The following is a 7082-nucleotide window of genomic DNA, read 5'->3' as shown; positions in this document are numbered from 1 at the left end:
CTGAATTTTGGTGCTCTACTGGACTTTATTACATAATTTTAATCAAGCATTGTACACAGACTATCAAGGTAACATCTTTTAAATTGAAAATTACATATTTTGTGAAACATTAATTCCTCCAAAATTTGTGTTATTTTGACAGACTTCCTTTTGTTGCCTCAGATTTATGTGCTTTTACATTTTCTTAAAGCTGTATCAAAAGCTGTTTTATGATGCTTATTATTAATCAGAAATCATTTTCTCTTCATTTTCATTTAAGTAACTTATTGTAAAGACTCCTATTTGTGTGAACACGTGGAAAAATACATGGCTTTATGTATGTTCTTCATAAAAATTTGGTGGCAGCAATAACCATGTAAAAAAAATACATATTTTAGCACAGAGAAATAATGACAGAACATGGAAGCCAGGAGTTTCTGTATACTTTCAGGACTTAAGTAAATAACTGGGGGATTCATAGCTTCAGATTCAAGTTTCAAATTACCACCAATTTCTTATGAGTATTGGGAAATCACTAAGCTTTTAAATTTCTGTGTATCATTATTTGCCAACTATCATCATATTTGCAGGTTTATGATACTACAATTCAATGAAGTTATAGGCAACATTTATAAATTGGAAAAAAAGTAGTATCAAAAATACAAATCTTCAAAACCACCATGAGATATTATTATTTCACACATATTAGGATGGCTAGTATAAAAAACAAAACAAAACAAAACTAGAAGGTAACAAGTGTTGGCAAGAACATTGGAACCCTTGTGCACTGTTGGTGGAAATGCAAAATGTTGCGTTTGCTATAGAAAACAGTATGGAGGTGCCTCAAATATGAAAAATACAGTTAACATGTGATCCAGCAATGCCACTTCGGGGCACATATCCAAAAGAATTAAAAGCAGGATCTTGCAGAGGTATTAGTCCACATTCATAGTAGCATTATTCACAACAGCCAAGAGGGAGTAAATACATTACAATGGAATATGATTCAGCCCTAAAAAGGAAGGAAATCATGTCACATACTACAACATGGATGAAACTTGAAGACATTATGCTAAATGAAATTAGCCAGTCACAAAAAGACAAACACTGTATGCTTCCACTTAGATGAAATATCTAATGTAGTCACATTCATATAACAGTAGAATAGTGGTTGCCAAGGAGTGAGGCAGGGAGAAATGGGGAGTTGTTGCATCATGGGTATAGAATCTGTTTTGCAACGTGAAAAAGTTCGGAAGATGCTTTGCACAACCACGTGAATATACTTAACCCTACTGCACTGTATACTTAAAAAAGGTTAAGATGATACATTTTATGTGTTTTTTACTGCAATTAAAAATAGAAGAAATATAAAAAATCTTTCTAGATAGGCCTAATTTTATGGTTTTATAAGAAGGCAGCTACAGGAGTATAATTTAGGGCCCACCGAAGGATTCTTTTCTCTCTAACCTTCTTCATGTCTTAAATGCCATCCTTAGAGCATCATTCCTTGAGATTATGAGCATATTCCCTATTGTGAGTAAATATCTAACATAATGACCTATAATCAAGTATTTACATTTTGAGAACATTTATCCAGATTGTTAAGAGTAAGCTTTGATAGGATAAGGGGGAAAAAAGAGCAAGCCAGCGTAGGGTCCTTGGTGACAGAGTTGGAGCCTGGTGAAGTCTAACTGTTTACCAAAAATTTCACCTATTTAACTCCACCTCAGACCTGCAGAAACTTTTTCCCTTCCTGTTTCCTGTTGCCCTGGGGAAAGTTGCAGTTACCATAGAAAAAGGGATTTTCTGTGTGTAACCTACCGCATTCCTTTCTAGGGGCCGGCAGAAGAAACACTAAGAGAATCACTTTCCCAGCCCTCCACCTCCAGGCCATTAGCATGCTGTGGGAAGCAGTATTTTTCCTGTTTTTGAAGTTAAATCCCTTATTGATTGTTTCTTCTCATTTCCACATCTTCTTTCAGTTTTACTGAGGAACATTATAGTATGATCCCTACAAAGGGACCAGAAGTGCCGACCTATTTTTAAGGTCCATTCAAACACAGACCACCCACCTCTCAGCCTTGTGCTGTGGAACTTCTGGAAAAAATCCCATTCTTAATTTTGTGATTCTTACGCATATACCATATACCAAAAAAAAAAAAAAGTCATTACCATGGAAACTGGGGGAGTAAGTAACTTGGTAACTTTAACAGAAGTGCTCACTTGCAGTTGCTGAAGCTGGAAGAACAACAGTGCATTTACCAGGGGAATACAGAACTTTCTATCACAAAGTTGGCTACTTTTCTTTGCCAGGTGCTCCATAACTCTTCAAGAGTATTCCCAATACAGGAGCAGGATTTTCTGTATTAACGATTTAGGGAAATGTTCGTTATTGACATAGCAGTATGGTGGTTAGTGAAAAAATTAAATAATTAAGACAATTTCTATTACCTTGTATGTTTACATTTCTCTCTTCTGGCTGAGGCTTCAAAAGGGCATCCTGGAGGGGGTTGCAGGATTTGGTTTCCTTAATTTTTTAATTAAACATCGAAGTGATTCATTATATAAAATTCGCAGAGCAGAGTAAAATGTAAAGAAAATGAAAAAAAAAAAGCCATCAACTTATTATCCTGGCTCAATTATAGTTAATAATTTGACGTATATTTTTCCAGTATTGTTTCTTAAGCATTTTTTGTTAATATAGATGTGATTATTAAAGGCTTTCATTGCAATTGTAAAAGGAATTGCAGGGATGGCTGGGTGGCTCAGTCGGTTAAGCGTCTGCCTTTGGCTCAGGTCATGATCCCAGGGTCCTGGGGTGGAGACCCACGTCAGGCTCCTTGCTCAGCAGGGACCCTGCTTCTCCCTCTGCCTGCTGCTCCCGCTGTTCATGCTCTCTCTCTCTGACAAATAAAATAAAATAAACTTAAAAAAAAAAAAAGGAATTGCAGATTCCTTGTTTAAGTGGCTGGGGTACATGGATAAAACTGCTTTGTTCAGTGTTCCTTTACCTCTAATTTTTAGCAATAGGATTTATCCAAGCCGTCTGTCATTCAGCATTTCCTACTAATATGTCTTACTGTTGTTTTAGAATGTTTATTTTCCCTGGTTGACGTGTAAGGTTTATGTAATTTTGGAAATTTTTACCTGATTAAAACTAACTTATTTGATTGATAAATACTTGCTTCAGGGAAGATACCAAGCAATCCTGTTGGCGCCACAGTGTCAGAGTTTGGGTTTATCTGGAACATACTCACTGCCAACAGGTGAGTGCCGTGGGATGTAAGATGCCAAGAGGGCATCAGTGATGATGGAATGAGACTTCTGTGGCAGCAGTGGGGCAGTGGTTGTTCCTTCTTGCTCTCGTGATAATGCCCTTACCTGCATCTTACAGGGTTGGCTCTGGAAGTGATAGGCTGATGATATGTGTGAATGGAAATTTCAGGGAACATGCTATAATCAGAGAAAGGCTTGTGAATTTATTTAAGCTTCCACCTAAATGTACTCTTTATAAGAAGACGAGCGATATTAGTAGCCTTTCTCTCAGGACACTCATAGATAGCATTTACTGAGTGTTTACCGTATGTTGGGTACGTGACACTTACCATCTAATGAAATCCCCTCAACAGTCCTATACATTAAATCCTATTATTCTCATTTTAGCAATGAAGAAACTGAGTTATAGAGAAAGTAAATTAACTTGCCCAAAGTCAGTAGCTAGTTAGTGATAAAGTCAGAATGTGAATTTTGGCAATCTAACTTGAGAGCCCATTTTCTTAACAATGTTTTACTGTGTTCCTTCTGGTAGATTCAGATCAATAAACCTTCTCAAGACTCTACGAGCCTTGTTATCACTCTTCCCTGAAAAAGTAACACCAATTACGAAATGCCAAATATAGAGAGCACTTGCCTTTAAATCTCTGAAAAAAACATAAACTTGACAATTTAAAAATTAAACTCCTTATCTTTTGTCTTTTGAAATGGACCAAAAGGATTACTGGATGTCTTCAAAGGAAAATTAAACAGTTGTCTAAGCACACCATTACTGGTATCTGATTCTGTAGGTTCTCCATACTTCTCATTGTCTTTGAGCTCTTTTACAATTCTTATAAGGTATAGATAACTAATAGCTATGCAAATGATTGCTATCCAAAATCATGCATATGAACTTTGGGGTAAACGCAACTGATTTCTCTCTACCTCCCATGGAATAAGCCAGTTTTGCAACTATTTGCAAATTAATTTTAGCACACTTAATCTTTATATATGTGTGGTTCTTTAAATCTCGTTTGCATCAGTTGTAACATCGATGACTTCCTCCTTAATTAATGAATGAAATAAAATCTTTGGCAGGTGTCCAATTTACTCTTGTATGAGAATCATGATTATGTCCTCTTTGAAAATCTCAAACTTCCTTTTCTTATTTTATTCCAATCAGTCTACATATTCTATACGTTCTACCTCAAATATATTTTAAACCTGTCTTTTCTGTTGCTTTTGCCTGATCTGGACCCTCATCATCTCATCAGTGTACTCTAGCAGCAGTCTGTTATATAAATGTTTGCTGAGTAAATGCACAAACACCCAGGTTTGGGATCGGGCTTATAACAGTTATTGTCAATGATGGAACAGCTGGATTGGAAATAGCAGGAGATACCAGCACTCTGGAAAGGCTGATTTCAAAAATGCTTCTGCAGTATGGTTTCATTGATAATTCTTTTGCTGACAAGATGTGTTAGTACAATATGCACAACAATGTAATTGCTCTTGCACTTAGAATTCAACTGGCTTTGTAGTGGCTTGATGGCTGGTTGTATTTCTTCCTCCTTCTCTTCCGTTTCTTTAGGCATGGCTGGGTAACACCAAGTAGTTGTCCATCACCTAGAGCTTATGCTACTGGGATATTCAAATTAACAGTAATCCATTCAGTTGTTGCTTGTATCTTAGGCTCAATAACAGGTTGGGCTTGACTGGTGGTAGTAGGAGATGGAGAAGGGGACATCATCAATATGCAAAATGTTCTTTCCTATTCAGAATATGAAATAGGTGATGGGGATGAAGGAGAGCACTTGTGGTGATGAGCACTGGGGAGTGTTGAATCACTACATTGTACACCTGAAACTATGACACTGCATGTCAACGAACTGGAATTTAAATAAAAACTTAAAAATGCTTTAAATTCCTCTTCCTCTAAAGAATACTTCTCAAAAATGTCCTTTGTCCAAAATTGTTTTGTTGTTGTTGTTCTTGTTATTTTTAGGTATTTCCTCTGGTAGGTGCCCACTTCAGTGTCCAGTCTTGTATATTCTTGTGGCAATATAAACAGCACAAACTACAGCCCAGAAATCACCCACATAATCTGAATATACAAATTTAAGAGGGAAAAAATGCCCTATGTAAATCCTTGAACTTCAGGATGATACCTCAAACTACTGTTTGGAATCTAGAAGGTGCATGCAGGGACAAATCACAGAGAGGTGTCCACAAAGAAAAGTTCTGAACTTGGAGGGATACCCAATAATACTAAGATGATACTGAAAGTATTCTCAAACTACCCTGTTTCCTGAAGTTTCTTTGCACACACAAAATGATTAAAAATAATACTCTTTGAAAGGCTCAGAAGCCTTTCCAGGTCTTGTGTAAGTGTCATAAAGAATAGGAGGCTTCCACATTCTTGAAAGCCTCAGGCATATTAAATTTGTCATTAGCAAAATATTTTAATTTATGAGGACCACGGACTAGAGAAAAAGAAAGAGAGTTTGCTCTGTCCCTATTTAAGTTGAAACTACAAAGGCTATATATGTTTCCATTTTTAGCTGCCAAATTGTTACTACGTAAGCATTGTTAAGAATGTCCATTTTTATCTAGCTGCCTTATAAAATGGATAAAAGGTCAAAACTTCTAAAACAAACAATTTTAAAATTCAGTAGAAATTTTAAATTGAGGGGCGCCTGGGTGGCTCAGTCGTTAAGCGTCTGCCTTCGGCTCAGGGCGTGATCCCGGCGTTCTGGGATCAAGCACTGTATCAGGCTCCTCCGCTGGGAGCCTGCTTCTTCTCCCACTCCCCCTGCTTGTGTTCCCTCTCTCGCTGGCTGTCTCTCTCTGTCAAATAAATAAATAAAATCTTAAAAAAAAAAAAGAAATTTTAAATTGAGCAGCTTCAACATTTTTAAATGATACTTTGACACAGATATGATTCTTATGAATGCTTAAACACAATTAGGATTTATGTATATATCTATTAAAAACTTTTCCTTTTTATCAAGTTATTACAAAATTAAGTTTTAACTAACATAGACCTATTATTAGCTTCCATTAAGAAAATTATCTATAAACTAGTACATAATTACACAGCCCAACATTTTCTAATCTTTTACTTATGAACTCTCCACATTTTAAAAAATTATTTTGTCCATTTTGTATGATATACAATAAAAAGATGAGCTTAAGTGAAAAATCTTTATATTAGCATATCAACAAAGAATAAAATCTAACATTTATTTTAAATAATTTTAATGTTAAAATATTAAAAATTGTAATATCTAATAATTTTTAATGCATATAAGGATAAGTTTAGACTCCTTGTATGAGGAGTATAGTAAGAAAACAAAAATGCTTAATGTCCTTTGAATTATGTAAGACAAAGCCTACTTTGTCAAGAATAATATTTAAAATGAAATATGTTTTATTTTGGAACTGAATATATGTTAAAGATGCATATTAATGTGTAACTACATGTTATACATGAAAAAGAGCAAAAACACCTTTCATGATCTTGCAATTTAGCATATTCTTCAAAAACTGAGCTGGTTTGTTTAAAAAAATTTTTTTCCATCGATGCGGCAAAAACAGTGTTTTCAGGCTATTTCTGAAGATTTTTCCACAAATAATTTCCACAAAGTAATTTCTTTGGGGTATAGCAGCTGTGTCACAATACATGGATTACAAATTGTTTTCTCATTTCTCATTACATGGATTACAAATTAAGATTTTGAAGTCTTTCTCTTGAAGAGCTGTTTAAGAATATAGCTCCTGGATCTGGTGAAGGATAGTTTATGTATTATAACCAGCACAGAAGCAGAACTGCCTGCTTCTTGGTATGA

Source organism: Ursus americanus, chromosome 3 (assembly GCF_024610735.1).
Source record: "Ursus americanus isolate L20-20 chromosome 3, mUrsAme1.1.p, whole genome shotgun sequence".
Classification (NCBI taxonomy): Eukaryota; Metazoa; Chordata; class Mammalia; order Carnivora; family Ursidae; genus Ursus; species Ursus americanus.
This window is presented reverse-complemented; position numbering follows the sequence as displayed.